General features: G+C 41.6%; 1 protein-coding gene across 6 annotated transcripts in view; it reads left to right on the forward strand.

The window, feature by feature from the left end:
* The window catches only part of ESRRG (estrogen related receptor gamma), an 817,641-nt gene that overhangs the window by 156,384 nt on the left and 641,938 nt on the right, over positions 1-19,319 (forward strand). For 3 of the 6 annotated variants that reach the window (XM_060246723.1, XM_060246761.1, XM_060246742.1), the window contains exon 2: positions 16,424-16,526. The exons of the other annotated variants lie outside the window; for them this stretch is intronic. The gene's annotated coding sequence lies outside the window, so the exon portion shown is untranslated. The remainder of the gene's footprint in view (positions 1-16,423; positions 16,527-19,319) is intronic. 6 annotated transcript variants of the gene reach the window in all.

A 19,319-nucleotide genomic window follows, 5' to 3' on the forward strand; every position in this document is an offset into this window, starting at 1 on the left:
TGTCTGGGATGAAGGGCATTCATAATCTACTCTGCAGTAGGAAAGTAGTAGAAATTAATAGCTTGGTAAAGCAATGTTCTCTCAGTTTTGTGACATTTTCTGTCACAAAAATCTAATATGGATGTTTTTGTTTATTGGGTTTTTTTGTTGGCCATTGGAGCCTTCTAGCAATACGAGTCAGTAGATGGAAATAAGTTTTCAGGTTTTGAAGGCTTATATGTTTGTCACTGGTGGTGAGTAAGGGCTGAAGGAACTTTCTGTGAAGAAGACTGCTGAAAATGTTTAAATGTAAGGGGGGAGGAGAAGATATAAGGAAGCATCTCAAGTATAGACAGAGGGTTGCCAATCCCCAGGTGGGGCAGAAAACCAAGGTCACAACAAACCTCTATGAGAACCAGCCTCCAAATGAATACACTGCAAGCAACTCTTAGAAAAAATGCAAAATATTTCTTAGAATAAGCCACAAATTATAACAAACCCAAAAGGAACATATGCCCACACCCAAAATCACCAAAGTCAATAACGTCCAATTTTCTAATGTCTAGTATTTCCCAAAGATGTAGGGTGTAGGTGAAAATTCCAATAACAAAGTCTTTCACACGGAGCACTGCTCCTTAGAATTCCAATCCGAGTTAAAAGAGTCTTCCACTGTAAACCAAAATGCCCTCAAAACGAGGTTGGGGAATTGTCAGGTGGGCACCTGGCTTAATCAGGATCTTTTTACCTATGTATACAGAATCCACGTCCAGAAATTAATGCTTAAATTTACCAAGGACTCCAATTAAGTAAAACAATTAAAATTTATTCTAGAAAAATATTGAACTCACATACAAGGCAATGTGCTCATGTAACATACATACAGTCCTAAGAAAAATAGAGAGAGATATAGAGACAACACATGGATAGACAATCAGGGTGATAATTACCGATCATAGTCTTCAAGGAAAGCTCCAATGGCGACGAAAGAGGACGGGGAAAATGGACCCAAAACTGTGGCCAGAATCGGGGATGGATCTAGACAGTGGAACTGGGGTACTGCTAGATGCACACATGTGGAGAGCTGTGTTACAGGTTATATAGACTACCTTGAGCCCTTAGGGGATTGGGAGGTACAGGGATGGATGACAGGTGGTCAGCTGGTACATGACCTCAGAAAAGGGGAGGCTCTGCAGTGACCATAAGGGCTGGACTAGTGCAGTAGCCAATAACCGGTTAGTTTGCAACCCCTAATTGGACGCTCATAGCTAGCCAATGAGCGGACTTGGCCTTAGTTACCTGATTGGCTGTCCAGGTAACAATGGGCCAAGGGGGAGGCTCCAGGATGACTGTTGGGGAAAAGAATGGGGGAAATTACTGGGTGGAGGTGTGCTTGAGTTTACCAAACTTATCTAAAAAGGTGACACAAAGTTACTTGGCTCACTGAAGATGGTCTTCCTCTTCAGTCTTCTCTTGGCACCAGTCTTTATCTTGAGTTCCGTTAGACAAAGGCTTAGGCGGTCTGACAGGATCCACGCCTAAGATAAGCTTGATTGCCTTATGCAGAAGTTGAAGCAGCTGTTGGATACGTGAGTCTCTTGCTTTGCTGTAATGGAGTCAGGAAAACAAGATGGATTCTGGTGGTGTTAGCCTTTGGTTCGTGGAAACAGGCTGGAAACTGTTTGCCTGTACAGTTCATGGCGGCGTGGCTTCCTCCACTGCAGTGGCCAAGACTGGGCATGCAAGGAGCAGCTGGAAGCTCATCTGTAGTTCTGGCTAACACCCATCCAGAGATGTAGAATGCTGCTGCAAAGCTGAGGCTTATAGTATCCACATAAGCCTTAGAAACCGTGGGCAAAGTCCACTTCTTAGAGCAGATGTGTGCGAGTCAAAACTCCAGGCACCCTGGCAACCATACTGGTGATCACGATGTCCATGTGTATGAAAAGTAGGGGGCTTTTTCTTACACCACAGAGATCCCAGCTCCACAACTTGTCTTCTGTACAGCAAGGCACAAAAAGTTAGACACAACACGGTAGTACTTGTTCCCACATTTCGCTATTGCTTCTATGAGCTGTACATAAATGTAAAAATACAAATACAAAAACCATACATGATATACTTAGCAAAGCACCCAGTGGCTATTTTAAAAATTGGACAAACCATACCTTTCAAAAGTTTTTTTCTTATTCGAATGCTGTCGCTTATACTAACATCCATTCAGTATGGTAATTTCCTAGTCCTCCGCATGAAGCATTCATTTTTTAAATGCCAGGTGCTTGCAATTTAAAGTTCCTTAAAGATACAGCATTCAAATCAACAGTGTTACCTCCCAGGATCAGTAATTATATAAAGAAATCTCTACATAGCACAGTAAATCATACAAAAATCAATCCTAGAAAACAGGAAAGATCCCAGTCGTTGTTTAAACCTTTTGGTGTTAAGGTCTACAGTAAGAAAATCCACCTCATTTCACATTGTAATAACCACTTGGTGACATTGACCTTACCCTGTAGTTTTATGGAAAATTTTTCAACCACAAAATATCTAAGTGAATTGGGATCATGTTGGAAATTTCTGCAGTACTCCACAAGGGGAGCATCTATCACCCAAATTCTTAATTCTAGACTTGTGTTCAAGTACACGTGTCATTCGTCACTTGTACTTCTCAAGTATATTTTGGGGCATGGGCACAACAAAATGTAAATGCATTGTTTATTAGAACAGGTGGTCAAGTCACAAAGGTATATTTTAAATCCTGTTTCTGGATGCACAAATTCCCTCAGTTCCAAAGAAAGGGGGCATGCAGAACATGCCCCGCATCTAAAGTGACCTCCACTCTTGTTAACTTCACCCTTGTCTCGAAAAAAGTCCAACCTACGCAAGTCTAGAATTAAGAATTTGGTGATAGATGTTCCCCTTGTGGAGCACTACAGAAATTTCCAACATGATCCCAATTCACTTAGATATTTTGAGGTTGAAAAATTTCCCATAAAACTACAGGGTAAGGTCGATGTCACCAAGTGGTTATTACAATGTGAAATGAGGTGGATTTTCTTATTTCAGACCTTAACACTAAAGGGTTTAAACAACGATTGGGATCTTTCCTGTTTTCTAGGATTGATTTTTGTATGATTTACTGTGCTATGTAGAGGTTTCTTGATATAATTACTGATCCTGGGAGGTAACACTGTTGATTTGAATGCTGTATCTTTAAGGAACTTTAAATTGCAAGCACCTGGCATTTAAAAAACGAATGCTTCGTGCAGAGGACTAGGAAATTGACCATACTGAATGGATGTTAGTATAAGAAAAAAACTTTTGAAAGGTATGGTTTGTCCATTTTTTAAAATAGCCATTTGGTGCTTTGCTAAGTATATCATGTATGTTTTATTTGTATTTTTACATATATGTACAGCTCGTAGAAGCAATAGCGAAATGTGGGAACAAGTACTACTGCGTCGTGTCTTACTTCTTGTGCCTTGCTGTACAGAAGACAAAGTTGTGGAGCTGGGATCTCCGTGGAAGACTCTTTTAACTCGGATTGGAATTCGTAGGAGCAGCGCTCCATATGAAAGACTTTGTTATTGGACTTTTCACGTACACCCTACTACTGTTGGAAAATACTGGACATTAGAAAAATGGACATTATTGCCTTTGGTGACTTTGGGTGTGGGCATATGTTCCTTTTGGGTTTGTTATAATTTGTGGCTTATTCTAAGAAATATTTTGCATTTTTTCTAAGAGTTGCTTGCAGTGTACTCATTTAGAGGCTGGTTCTCGCAGAGGTTCGTTGTGACCAGAGGTTCTGTTCCAGTATCTGCATTGCTCTTTTTTGGTTGCTCAGTCTCCAGGTGGGGGCAGTGAATCTCCCGGTTTGGAGGTCCTCCCCCCATATCAGGGTTATCAGAAAGTGGGGATGGGGGAGGCAAATGTCTACTGGACACTCCATTATACCCTATGGAGAGATGGTTACCAAAGGTTATAATAGAAAATAAATCTGTGGGTATCTGGGGCTCAAGGGGGCAGTTTTTTTGAGGTAGAAGCACCATATTTTCAGCATAGCATCTGGTGTCTCTCCTCAAACCCCACCCCCACCCTGAAAAAAATTCAAAAAGTTTGGACCAGGGGGTCCAATTCTATGAGCTCCAAAAGAAGGTGCTCCTATCCTTCATTTGTTCCAATAGGAGGAAGGCATTTAAAAGGTGCGCAGTCCCTTTAAATGTGATGGCTAAAACTTCCTTTGGAGTTCACTTGTGCTTGTCACAACCTTGCTTCTGGCTCCACCCCCAAAGTCCCCAGATATTTCTTGAGTCAGACCTGGCAACCCTAAAATGGGCAGCCTATGTCCCTTTTTGTAGTTCCCTTTTTAATGTGGAAAACAGAAGCATAAAGAGGGTCCTGTCTCTACACTTTGTGGATTATAGATATGCAAATTAATTCTATTTTCAGTTCTGTACCCTTTCAGTGACAGTAAAAAATGAAATGGGAATTTATTTCTGGACTGGAGTGAATAATTAGCATTAGGCAATACCTAGTTTAGGAAGCTTGCTGCTTTGTGGAGAGCCACTTAATGTTCCTTGCCAATCAAAGACAGGAACAAACAGTCCTTTTAAGTTCTAGTCAGTATTATGTCATTTTCTCTGTTGAAAAACTATGTAGTTGGGGCACATTTCCTATTTACATAACTATCAACAGATTATACGGCAACAAATAACATGAGAAACCATAGAGCAAATCTGGTGGACTGTAACTGCCTCCCTGCCCCACCCAGTTTCATGTCTAAATGTGATCTGTCCCAAGTGAAGTGTTTGTTTTTAAATACTGTTCAGAACTGGATTAGACGGACAAATCTGTCTGGTATAAAGGAAATATATCAACTCTGCTTTTTGATGCTGTATTTACTTAATGGAGAAGCAACAGAAGTTAATTACCTGCTAATCCAGTGTTCTCTATTTTCTAGCATATGGCGTGTTTTTTTTTTAAATAAAGTTTTGTAAATCTAAATAGTTGATGTAGAAACATAGCTGTGAGCTACCAGCAAACTAACTATGTGTCATTGACTTCTGATCCTCCCCTCTTCCTCATTTCCGCCCCTTTAAGTGGGAGTAGGTTTTGAGTGGAGAAGTGGAAATGAGAATGCCAGAGCTGTTTCAGTGTCCCTCCACATATTCTGCTCAGCAGGATTCCAAAATGCGTTTTTGCCCTCCCAGATTTCACATGTTGTTTGTTTCTATGTAGAGTTTCATGTTGATGCTTAGGGAAATTTAGGTACTCTTTGATTACAGTGAAAACATGTGCATGAATGCATGAAGCTGCCTTGCACTGAATCAGATCCTTGGTCCACCATGGTCAGTATTTTCTACTCTGACTGGCAGCAGTTATCCAGGGTCTCAGGCTGAGGACTTTCACATCACCTGCTACTTGATCCTTTTAGCTGGAGATGACAGGGATTGAACCAGAGCCATTTTGATGTATGTGGACTTTCATCTGAAAGAACTGGGTTTGATTCCCCACTCTTCCACATGCAGCTGCTGGTGTGACCTTGGGCCAGCCATAAGTTCTCAACAGAGCTGTTCTCAAGAGCAGTTATCAAAAGAGCTCTCTTAGCCCCACCTACCTCACAGAGTGTCAGTTATGGGGAGAGGAAAGGAAAGGAGATTGTAAGCCATGCTGAGACTCTGAGTGAAAGGTGGGGTATAAATCCAATCTCCTCCTCTCCCTCCTCTTATTTATTTTATTTTATTCGACATATCCCACCCTTCCGGCAAAGCAGGCTCAAAGAATCAAATAAAAGAGTTAAAATAAGTTAAAATTACAGTATAAAACAGCTAAAAATGCAGACTAAACTAAGAGAAGCTCTGCATCTACAGGAGTGACCAATCAATCCAAAGGTCCATTGGATCCTAAGTTGCTGGAATGGGGAGGGGGGACTAATTGCGAGTGACATCTGCCACCTCAACTGGAGGTCTGGTGGAATAGCTCTGTTTTGCAGACCCTGCAAAACTGGAGCAGGTCCTGCAGGGCCTGGATCTCCAAGGGAAGGTCATTCGATGAGGCAGGGGCCAAGATCCAAATGCGAGTTGAAGCAAATTGGACATCTCTGGGGCCAAGGGCTACCAGAAGTTGTTGGGCTGCTGATCTTAGGGACCTGTGGGGCTCATATGGGAAGAAGTGGTTCCAAAAGCTCCTGGCTGCATCCTCCTCCTCCTCCTCCTGCTATTGTCGCTGTTCTGACACTGAACCACTGCTTCTCTAATATATTGAAATATATTTATTAGTAGAACCATAGTGATGGAAGTGGCCATATAGGCTATCTAGTCCAACCCAATGCAGGGTCAGCCTAAAGCATCCCAGATTCTTAAAGAGAACAATCATGTCTCCTCCTCAGCCTCTGCTTCTCCAGACTGAACTTTCCCAAAGCCCCCAACTTTTTCTCATACCGCTTGATTTCCAGGCCCATGATAATCTTTGTCATGCTCTTCTGCACCTGTTCCATTATATTCATTTTGAAGTGAGGCCTCCAGAACTGCTCATAGTACTCCAGGTATGGCCTGACCAATGTGGTGTACAGTGGAAATATGACATCTTGAGATTTAGATGTTATGTCTCTGTCGATACACCCCAACAGTGCATTAGCTTCTTCTGCCACTGCATCACACTGACTGCTCTTATTTAGCTGATCCTGTATCCCAAGATCTTGTTCACATATACTGCTACCTAGAAATGTGTACCCTATCCACTATGTGTGTCCCATCCACTATGCGTGCTTCTCATTTTTGTTACCCAAATGCAAAACTCTGAATAGTAGTAATGAAATCTTTTTCACCATCAGCTACCTGGTTATATAAGAATCCATAAAGAGGTGACCTAATTTGAGACCACATAAGAGCCCAATAGTTTTCTTCTTATATTGACTCCTCTGCTAAAGACTTCTTCCTCAGACAATCTTCCTTGTATTGCAGAAGATTGTAGGGAAAGTTCTGTATATTAGCAAAACACACACACACAAAGCCCACCCCTAATTAAATTCCAGATATTGCTATTTGTCCATCTTTTGTTTTCCTTTACCCTGTTAATATAATGTTTACCATTATTTGCATGTGGAGGATATGGGGAAGTTTTTGTACTTGCTAAGTAGAATACTTGCAATAATCTTTTACACAGCTTCTCTGGGGAAATGAGTAAGCTTGCTGTTGGATTGGAGCCAGTGAACTGTGAACTGAATGAGCTCATAGAATGGACCTGTTCCCCAGTAGCCTCCTGAGCTGCTCCACAGACTCGGGGACCTTCAGGAACAGCATGGAATGAGGATGTGGGGAGGAGGGTGGTTGCCAGGGCTTTATTTTTCTGGGGGAACATGGTGAAATGGAATTCCAGAATCTCTTGGTGGAAACAAAATTCTAAAAAAAAAATGTTTACAAGTTCACGAGGAACACCTGTGTTTTTCTCCATAATTTCCTTCTTGAGAATTCTGGCACCTCTTTTTCCTAGGGAAAAAAAGCCCTGGCGATGGCTACCAGCTTCTCCCTAAAGCTGCAGTTCCCTGCAGCCACACGCCACTGCTTTCCCAAGAATCCCTCAACTTTCAGAAATACTATTTTTAATTATTAATTTTTTATGGGAAGTGAATTCCAGGAGAAGGGGAAGAGATCTGTTCTTATAACTTGCTCTTTTCTTTGTTAGTTGTTTCAAATACATTGTTTCTCCTCAAAATACTGTCATTCTGTTGCTAATCCTGTACTTGGATTATTAGAGGACCTTTATGAATATTGGTTTGCAATACAGTACTTGGTTGTGTTATATTTACCGCAATATAAATGGTAATGGATATTTTCAAAAACAGACTTTTAAGTTTTACATTAATATATATGCTATGTATTTAGCTATGCTACAATGCATTGTATTCTAACTACATGGCATTTTTAGATACAGACATTTCCATTTCAAAGTAAAAACAATTCTAATATGAAGAAGCTCATTTTCCCAGTGAGACAAAAAGGATTGTTTGAGTTTCTTATCTTTTTCATGTTTTGATCATATGTGAAGATCAAATCTCTCCATCTTTTTTGTCAACATCGTTGTGGGAAAAAATGTCAGGGGGAGTTAAAGTTGAACATTTCCCTGGGGATGTAAAGACTCTGTCCTGTTCTGTTGGGTTTTGTTTTCTGTTATCCTTTGCTTGGTCATGTTATTCATAGTGCTTTGCTGAATATGCATGCTGGTATTCCATAAACTAGTATAATTACAGAAGTTGAGATAATGTGAAAGACAGGAGGGGAATGCAACCGTTGTTTTAAAAGATTTCAGTCTTGGAACACAAATATACTGTCACTGCCCCACCTTTAGCATGTTTAGTATGGATAAATCTCACTGAAGTAAATGAAATTTATTTTTAGTAAGTGTACAAAGGATTGCAGCCTTACTTACTGAGACCCAGTTGACAAGATGGTTGCTGGTTTTGAACTATTTTACTGCAAGGGCAGTAAATTACTACAACATCCTCCCTTTATGATACCATACTACATATTTCACTGTTCTCGTGGATAACCTCCCTCCCTCCCTCGATATACACATTGTAGAAGAAGAAGAAGAAAAGAGATTGGATTTATACCCTTCCCTTCACTACCCGAAGGAGTCTCAGAGTGGTTTACAATCTTCTTTCCCTTCCCCACAACAAATACCCTGTGAGGTAGGTGGAGCTGAGAGAAATAGCTCTGTGAGAACTTGTGACTGATGTAAGCCTAAATGCCCTCAAAACAAGGTTGGGGAATTGTCAGGTGGGCACCTGGCTTAATCAGGATCTTTTTACCTGTGTATACAAGATTCCACGTCCAGAAAGTAATGCTTAAAAATATTAGGGACTCTAATTAAGTAAAACAATTAAAATTTATTAATAAAAATATAGGCTTCCATACCAGATAAAATACTCATAAAATCATACATACAGTCCTAAGAAAAATAGATAGAGAGATAGGGGAACACATGGGTAGACAAACAGGGTGATATTTACCGATCGTAGTCTTCAAGGAAGGCTCCAATGGTGACGAGCGAGGAAGTGGGAGAAGGGACCAGAAACTGATCAGGAATTGGGGATGGATCTATGCAGCGGAATTGGGATACTGATAGAAGCACACCTGTGGGTAGCTAGTCCACAGATTATAAGGACTCTCTTGAGCCTTTAGGGGATGGGAGGTACAAGGGAGGAGGAAGGTGGTCAGCGGATGCATGACCTCCCAAAAAGGGGAGGTTTCGCAGTGACCATAAGGGCTGGACTACTGCGACAACCAATAGAAAGTTCATTGGTGGCACCTCATTGGGTGCCCATTCCTGACTTGCTTGGATCCTGGATACCTGAGTGAACTTTCAGGTTGAAACGGACCAGGGTGAGGCTCCAAAATGACAGTTGGGGAAAAGAATAGAGGAGATTACTGGGTGGGGAGATACTTAGGACTATTAGACTTATCTAAAAGGGTAACAATAGAGAGTCAAATCATGGCCTAGGTAACACCCAGTCTATACAAAGGAACTTGGCTTTGGCTGAAGATGGTCTTCCTCTTCTTCTGTCTTCTCCTGGGTATCAGTCTTTGTCTTGGGTTCCATTAGACAAAGACAGTGGCGGTTGGACAACTAGCCACTCCTGGGGTAGGTAGGTTGCTTGAAGGCACAGGTGACATCTGGTGTGTACGTGAGCCGTCCGCTTTGCTGGAATGGAGTCAGGCCTGGTAGGAAGATGGCTGAGTGTGGTGTTAGCCCTCCATGGTGGATTCCGTGGTCAGTGCTTCAAAACCGTTCGCCTGGATAGCTCCTGGCAGCGCAGTTTCCTCTGCCCCATGGCTGGGATGGACGTCATACGGAACGACAAGAAGCCATCCGTTCTCCTGGTGGACACACTTGTACCGGTCTTGAGTGCCTTAGTAGCGTTATGGCTGCTTATACTGCATGAGTCCCTTTTGCCCCTGGATAGGTTTGCTCACACTCTTTGGCCAGACATGTGCAAGTCACTTTTCCAGGTGCTCTGGCAACCAAGCTGGTGATTCTGTAAGTGGGTTTTTCCTCACACTGACTCAAGGTCACATCAGCAGGTGCATGTGGAGGAGTGGGGAATCAAACCTGGTTCTCCCAGATGAGTCCACACACTTAACCACTACGCCAAACTGTAGGGGAATCAGTCCTTTGTAGAAATTATTTTTAACATTTCCAATGGATTTTATTGAATTTTAATACCTTTTCTGATTGTTTAATAGAATAATGTGTCTATGAGTTTAATAGAATAATGTATCTATGTGTTCAGGTAAACAACTTTTCTTGCACTGTTCTTGTGAGTTTAGTGTAAACTTAATCTGTACACATTACAATCCTGTGCAGGATTTTTCTCTAGATATTTAAAAGATCATTCAAAGTACTCAATCACACAGAGTTACAATAGTTAATAGAGGCATTAAAACCCATGATAAGAAGCTTTATAATGCATTTTTGGGAGGCTTAGACCATAACACATTTAATTGTAAATAGAACTGAGCAAGAAGAAAAACTTAATACAGTTTAAATTTACATTGTGCCAGTAATGTGATACTGGAATAGCAATTTTACTATAATAATTATTTTACACTTGTTTTGTTAGCAAACAATATAACTTTTAATAATTTCCCACTATGACTAACCAGTCTTCCAGACATAAATGAGGGGGGGGGGGGTCAGAAAGATGAAACTAGCAATTTTGAAAGATAAAACAAACATCACCATAAGTAATGTTAAGTAAGAATTAGTTGTGTTTGATAGAGTCACCTGTTGAATTGAGTCATAATGGATTCTCTAAGTCTTGATGAGGTCAAAGACTCTTGATGTACCTTGGTTTCTGGAATCTATAATGTTCTCCTTGGTGCATCAAGTCCACAGTTCTGTGGTGCAGGGGTTAGAAACAAAGTGGTTTAAGTGTGGCTTGATGTTGATGATCTTTACAATTAGCTTGATTGTCACAAGACAGCCGTTCCTTTGTTAATCTTTCTTTTCCCCTCCCCACAAAATCCTGTTAGGAGCAGCTCATTGCATGTCATAGCAGGCCAGTAAACAAATTCTACCTATTTGCATGACAAAAGAAGTGTAATAGAACAGGCCATCTCAGGAATTGCCTTTCCTTGTCCAGTATTATGCTATCAGATAATCAGGCAGATTCAGAAGGAGCTCACAAGAAGAAGAAGAATTGCAGATTTATACCCTGCCCTTCTTTCTGAATCAGAGACTCAGAGCAGCTTACAATCTTTTATGTCTTCTCTCCCCACAACAGACACCCTGTGAGGTAGGTGGGGCTGAGAGAGCTCTCACAGCAGCTGCTCTTTCAAGGACAACCTCTGCAATAGTTATGGCTAACGCAAGGCCATTCCAGCAGCAAATGGAGGAGTGGGAAATCAAACCCAATTCTCCCAGATAAGAGTCCACGCACTTAACCACTACACCAAACTGGCTCTCCACAGCTCCTAAACCTTTCTGATGGTTCTCTCTCCTCCTCCCCACCTACCTTTTCCATTGAATATTAGGTGCAGCTGCATAACAATTTCTGGATTAGGAGAGCGGGCAGCCAGCCAGCCACCAGGAGCTTTGCCACACCCCCAGCAGCTCTCATTAACCCCTGGATAAGCACACACCACCCTTTCTCTATTGCTTATGTGATTTTGGGCAGCGGGTGACTTGCTGGCCTTTTGACTGTGGAGGGGGTCTCAGTTGAGTCCCAGGCGTGTGAGGTCTGCTTGGGCTGGCTGTATTTCTAGCCAGCCCAAGCAGGCCTTACACACCTGGAGCTCTCCTTTCTTGCATTGGGTTGCTTTTGACTGGGGGGGTTGGCATATGCTAATGCGTTATGCTAATAGGCTCCATTACCTATTTTTCTACAAAACGACCCCTGCAGATAATCAAGGACTTTCAGTGGCCAATAAGCATGCTTTTGACCTTAAAAGAAACTTGCCTCAACAGCAGTTGTTAAGAAAAAAAATTCCCCAACTTCTCAGTTTGATCCAGGGATGTAGTAATGGCCATTGGTGCAGACAGCTTTGAAAGGGGATTGAATATATTCATGGAAGATAGGTGTATCAGTGGCTACTGCCCATGGTGCCTAAAGGGAACCTCCCATATTAAAATGCAGCAAACCTCTGAATCCCAGTGCCAGGAGCAATATCAGTGGAAAGCCTTAGCTTCTCTGCCCAGGAGTTGGACTTTGTGTGAGACAGGATGCTGGGCTAGATGGAGCACTGGTCTGATCCAGCAGAGCTCTTTTTATGCTACCGCACCTTCCATTCCTTCCTCCAATTGGATTGCATGCCTGAAGCCTCAGCTATTTCCCTACCTTTTTTCAAAGCCTAAGAAATAAAATATTGTGGTTTTGGGCATGACTGCTTCCCTGTAACTGTGGCCAAAATCTTTCCATCCACATCTAGCTCCAAACTATGTTTCTGTATCCATGGAGCATCTGTTGACAACCATCAAATGAATCTCCACTTCTTCCCACTTGTGGTTCATTTGCTGCCCAGACACTTGGCTCCATTCCTTAGAATTTGGATCTCTGCTTTGACTTGCCTGGATCAGTAACTATTACAACCTCTGCTTCATTCTCTTGTTCTATCTGTTTGTTCCCTTGCCTTTCCATTAAAATAAAGGAACTTGTACAGTGAATGAATGATGTGGGCCTGTAGTATTTTGCCTGCTTGGACTTACTAAATCCCAGTAATTCTGTTTTCACTATCTAGATTCACAGTATTTCTTCCAAACTTGTAGTACCACTTCAGTACTTTGTCAAAGGTCCTTTACTGCCATTGTATGGGTCACTGCCCAGATTGGGTGCATTCTTTCAGTAGGGTATAAACCTAAGCCGGCAGTTCCTATAGATTAGAAGCAAGAGGGGCAGAATGCAAGTACTTTTCTTATGCTGAGGCTATTTTACTTTTGTTTAGAGACTGAACTGGAAACGAAACTATGTTCACACTGACAAATAGCTAGAGTACATGTATCTTTAGACCATGCGTGGTAGTTAAAGATTATTGCAGGCTACTTGACTGGAAGTTCATTCTCCAACTTTACAACAATGTACCACACTCAAGAAAACCTCCTAAAGATTATTTGAGTCAGGCAACTAATTCTAATGTCTGGTCCCCAGCTGAGGTCCGGACTGTGCCATGATCCCGAGTGCTCATAGAGTCAATGCCTGGTCACCTGCTTCGACTCAGCCCTCAAGGAGGGAAAGGAGGCAGAGGAAGATTTCCCCACTGGTTGGCGTATCCTACTCCAGCCCTCCTGGTGTGTCCTCCACCTGACCCCGGGGGTCAGTCCGGTTCTCCACCTGTATCACTGGGAGAGGGGCAGGAGCAGGGAGGAGCACAGGGTTGAAATTGGGGGGAAGAAGTCAGAGCCAGGGAGGAGAAACCATGTGAAGGGAGGGAGATAACCCGATGGTGAGAACAGCGGACAGCATTCAGTCACAGGGAGAGGGAACTCTAGCTGTTTCACTCCTAAGGTTGGTCCTTCATACCGTGGTGCATTAGGAGGAGGACATGGGGTGCTGTAACTCCCTTGCCTATTGTGATCAGAGGCTTCAGCAACCTCCTCCTGATGAGACATGTGGGCATCCTCGGAGCCTGAAACCCCACTTGGTGATCACCCTCAAACCAGACATCTAGTTACAGCATTTTTTTCTGTACCATAGTTGTATATTGAACCATATCATATATTTTTTTCTGTATTGTAGTTGTATCTATCAGGGACTCTATGCATGTAGAAAAGCCATTCACCATTAGTTTTAAAACTTAATGTAATATGTCCCTCTGGCAAATACCTTCAGAATGGTTAATAAGAAATAGTACCTTCTTTTTAGGTACAGGAGAGGCTTACAGTTTCTTTTTAAGACATTGTTAAATGGTTTGCAGAATGCTAGAGTGAGATGTAACATGAAGATGATAATTGTCCCTCCAAGGCAGAAATGTTCAAATTCTGATAATTAATTGGAGACTGAGTTCTTTCGCAAGTGTTTAAGCAAGAACATGAGCACAGGAGTGGATGAGGTTGTCATTTACAGAACAGGCCAATTGGCACAGTCTCATAAAGTTCTCTTTACAATTTTTGCAATACTGTTGAATCGAATCTGTGGAAAGTCTCTGCCACCCCAAATAGTGGTCCTGAATTATGATTAATGGGGGGGGGAATTAGCAATAACCACATATGTTTTGATTGTTCCTGTTTTTCTGGTAAATACCACTGATAAATATGGTTCATATTTTATATTTTTAATATCTTTTTTAATAGCATGAATTCCTAGAATTGCTTTTCTACTCCTAGTAGAGAAGTCTGTGAATGAAAATGAAGGTTGATATGGATGGTCATGAAATGCCAGTATATACTTGCTTTGTGGCCTCCTTGCCTCCACATCTGTTCAGATTGTGATTGTTGCTGAATGTTTGAGATGCAGCTTATTTTATAAAAACACAAGTAAGATTGTTGTTGTAAGATTAATGTTAATTAAATATGTTTTAAGTGAGTTGGCAAACTCATCTTGCTTCAAAAGGCAGCATGTAAAGATTTAAGTGTTGAAGAACCATCAATGTGAAGAATGTGCATATATGTTTGTGTGGATGAACACTTACACAAAAACTTTTAATGTGAGAACAGAAGGTATTAAATTATGCTCAGCATTTTGGAAACGGATCCTACTTTAGCTGTTCCTACAGATGCAGTATTTCTTTTAAAAAGGGCTGCTTGTTGCACAAATAACAACATAACAATGTGGACAAAGGCTCCCTAAACTACAAACTGAGAGACAGAGAAGACGAAATAAATACGATAGAAAGAGGGGGAAATGCTAAAGCTGAGAGAAGAATGGAGAGAATGGCCTCAGATTTGTGGCAGTTGCCTCAGTGAAAGAGAACTGAGTGGGAAGTGACTTACTTCCTAGAGGCATGTGCAGATAGTTAGAAATGTGAGATTTGGAATTTAACTTTTTTGCTAGACCTTTAGAATGTACTAAAGCTGCTTTCGTACAAATTTAGAACCATTGCAAGGTCTAGTCAACTCCAAAAGACAGCTGAGATCTTGTTATACTGCACAAAAAGATTTCTTCCCTTTAATTTCCAGTGTCTGCACACACACTGATGTTACTCAAACAGTTGTGGGTAAGGTTGCCAGCCTCCAGGTGGGGCCTGGAGATCTCCCGCTTTTACACAACTGATCTCCAGCCAGCAGAGATCAGCTCCCCTGCAGAAAATGGCTGCTTTGAAGGGTGGACTCTATAGCATTTTACCATGCTGAGGCCTCTCCCCTCCCCAAACTCCATCTTCTCCTGGATCCACCCCCAAAGTCTCCAGGTATTTTCCAACACAGATCTGTTAATCCTAGTTGTGGGGTAGGATTAAACCTCAGTCAACTTTTCCTTCTTTCCTGTCTTTTATGCAAACATGGTGATTCTAGCAGGTTTGTAAAACAATTCCCCATGTTTCCCCTTGTGGATATATTTTTTAATCTGCATACCCTGGGATCCTATATATAGCATTAGATATATGATGTGGGATTGCATACAGACCAGAAAATAGGGTTGCAAGGTCCCTCCTGCCAACTGGTGGGGTAGGGTGGAGACCGTCAAAGAAGGAGGCCCAGGTGATGCTGCCAGTGATGTGGCTATGCCACTTCTGGCATTCTCCAGATGTGATGTCATCATACGGCAACATTGTGGTGACACTCTAGTATTTGAACAAAATATGGTAAAAAAATGGTTTGTATTGCCTAAATACCACAATGTCGCCAACATGATGATGTCACTTCCTGTGCACACTGGGAATGATGTCATCATGTTTCCACCAACATAGTCAGGGCCTCCCTCTCTCTCTTGATATGTCCTGCTCTACTGGCCAGCTAATTGGCAGTGGAGACTGAGGCCTGTATGTAAGGCCAATATAAATCTTAAACATGGCTAAGGATTTTTTCCCCTGAAGAGCTCTCAAATAATAACCCAGCATTTTAATGTATCAGTTATTTTTGAATATATTATGTTCTTTTGTTAATCCTGATCAGAGTAAGGCTAGTGCTTCCTTCCACTATTGTAAATGGACCAACATGTTCACTATTTTGCAGGGCAATCCTCCACCCACAAATCACCAGAACAGAATAAGACAGTACATTTTGTGAGGGGGGGGGGTGTTATTAAATGTAATTCTCCATTTTGATGTAGCCTTAGTTACCTATCTTGTTTTGTGTGTCATGCTGGGATTTATATCAAACATCATTCCATACAACAGTGAAACAGTGTGCATTTTGCTATGTGCATTTAAATATGCTCCTGTGAAGGGTTTAGTCTGTTCTTTTTTTTAAGCATACATATTGATCTCCTACAAAGATTTTTTTTTTATCTTTCTGGTAACAGAGACTGCCAGATTAAATCCATAAATAATCTTAGCATTTTACTTTTTCACAGAGTTGGATTGCCTCTTTAAAAACTCAAGTAGATAGGATGCGATCCTGTCCTGATTCATCCTTGGATAAAGTGAAGTAGTGGCTGATTCAAGCAGTCCCTGCAGGTGAGATTTTCAGGGGTGTGCAGTAGTACTAGTATGTATTTTTTTTATGTCAAACAGATTGAATGAGACAGTAGCGAACACTGTATAAACTCCCATTAGGGGAGGGTGGGATATAAATCTGATTAAATAAATAAATAAATGTACAAGTGTAAAATGTCTCTATATGACATCAGTGCTTTTTTGCATTGTAAATTTGCCTTTGAAATCATCAGCAATTTTAGCAGTAGAATATTTTCCATCTCTGGGAGGAGGATTTAAAATCTAGCTGTGTGCGATATGATCCCCATCAAGTCGAATGTACAGCCCACCATGTACTTAACTCCTTATTCTGCAACTCCTGGCAAGTTCCTTGCATAGTCACAAGTTACACAGATCTGTCTTTGTTTGAAGAAGGTAAGTTCTACTCCGAGTACAACTCAGTTATCAGTTGTGCACCACTATGTCACTTTGACAGAAGAAGACTACAGATTTATACCCCACCCTTCTCTCTGAATCAAAGACTCAGAGCAGCTTTAACAATCTCCTATATCTTCTCCCCTCACAACAGACACCCTTTGAGGTGGGTGGGGCTGAGAGGACTATCACAGCAACTGCCCTTTCAAGGACAATTCCTGCGATAGCTATGGCTAACCCAAGGCCATTCCAGCAGCCGTAAGCGGAGGAGTGGGGAATCAAACCCCGTTCTCCCAGATAAGAGTTCACACACTTAACTACTACACCAAACTGGCTCTATACTAAACTGGCTCTCAGAAAATCTGAAAGTGATATAGAGTAGCTCTAGGAATCAGTGGCAACTCCATATTAAACCATGGAGTTTCCAGCAACTCCTAGAGCTCCCCTACATCAATTCCAGATTTTTGTCAAAAGCAAAATTGTGGTGCACATGTTGTGACTCCCTCCCATGTCTCTGTTCCTGAACCTTACAAGTCGGTTAATAGGTACAAGTCAATTAACAGGAAAAAGTTACAGTCATATATAGAATTGTCAGGTCTGAGTTGGGAAATTCCTGGAGATTTTGGGGGTGGAGCTTGGAGAGGGCAGCATTTGGGGGAAGGGACAGACTTCAGTGGGGTAGAATCCCATAGAGTCTACCTTCTAAAGTACCCATTATCTCCAGGGGAACTGATCTCTATAACCTGGAGACCAATTGTAATTCAGGGAGCTCTCCAGCCACTATCTGGAAATTAGCAATCAGAGCCATACAATTTACCAGAATTCTTTACTTGGAAGAAAAAGGGGCACTGGCTGTCATCCTCGGTTAAATTTACATATAAAGTAAATAAAACTTCTTTGCTGTAGACCTGAGCAAATCAGGCCCTGCTGCACTTGAAAAATTTCTTTCCCTCAACTAATGTTTGGCAGTGACTGATGGCTAAATGTCTTGTCTAGTCTGGCCTTTAGATCTTGAAGGTAGATGATACTTAAATATACTGTGAAGAAGGGTTTCAGTGTTCAGCTTCACATAGCAACCTATAGGTCTGTCTCATAAGAAAAAAAAAATGCTAGCGTCAGGGTGTGAGTGAGGAGAAGATTCAGTCTTCTGCATCAATAGATCTATGTGCAAGGATATGTTCCATATAGCATGATGTGGTTATGTTCTCATTCCTTTCTCTGGCATAAAGATGAAATTGGTATCTAGGATGTCTTGTGTGAAGAAGTGATAATATTCTTGAAGCAATGGCTACACTACTCAGTCAAGAGCACAACATACAGCTAATCCATATGCAGAATATAGGTCATGCAGGGATTTCCTAGGTTGTAAATGAGATCTTGCACAAGAACCTTCGTAGTCTGTGCATAGCTTGCATTGTCGTAAGTTGCCCACCCACAGTGTAAACTGTGAAATGCATATGCCAGTCCTGTTAGAAGTGCATGATTAAAACTGGACATGCCCATAATTCTTTAGAAATTAAATAATCATTACCAGAATTTTTTTAAAAAAACAAACATATTACACACAGCCTGCCAGTGAAAAGTTCTGATCTGAAGGGGGAAGAAGGGAGGGAGATAGAGAATAATGAATTCATCAAACTTGAAAATGCACAAACCAATGGAGCGCTTAGGCTTCAATGCAAAGCAAATGGAAAGAGAGCCCTTATTACTGTTGAGATACAGAGACACAATCCCACTAATCATTTGGTCATGCTTGGGAAACAGTAAGTTATCACGGGCCATGACATGGCAAGAACAGAGGGCTGGGGTTTGTTGTAAGAAAAAAGTTTATTTAACATTCATATCCAAAGCCCTGCCTCTCATACTCCCCATTTCCCCAAATGCCTAACCTTGGAAAAACACAGACCTCTGTTATGGTAGGAAAAAATCTTCCAATCCAGTAATATTGAAGGGTATAATTAAAGGGATTGTTTCCACTTACTACAGCCCCGTGGCGCAGAGTGGTAAAGCAGCAGTACTGCAGTACTGTGGTCTGAACTCTCTGCTCACAACCTGAGTTCGATTCCGGCAGAAGCTGGATTCAGGTAGCCAGCCCAAGGTTGACTCAGCCTTCCATCCTTCCGAAGTTGGTAAAATGAGTACCCAGCTTGCTGGAGGGAAAGTGTAAAAGACTGGGGAAGGCAATGACAAACCACCCCGTAAAAAGTCTGCCGTGAAAACGTTGTGAAAGCAATGTCACCCAGAGTCGGAAATGACTGGTGCTTGCACAGGGGACCTTTCCTTCCACTTACAATTAAACAAGTCATCCGGATTCTACTGTGTGTGAGCTAGGACAGTATAGGTAGTGATGTAAGCTTTGAGATAAGCTCAGTTGATTACTAATCAGCTGTTATTAGAGTG

The sequence above is a fragment of the Heteronotia binoei genome, chromosome 1 (assembly GCF_032191835.1).
Source record: "Heteronotia binoei isolate CCM8104 ecotype False Entrance Well chromosome 1, APGP_CSIRO_Hbin_v1, whole genome shotgun sequence".
In the NCBI taxonomy this organism is placed as follows: domain Eukaryota; kingdom Metazoa; phylum Chordata; class Lepidosauria; order Squamata; family Gekkonidae; genus Heteronotia; species Heteronotia binoei.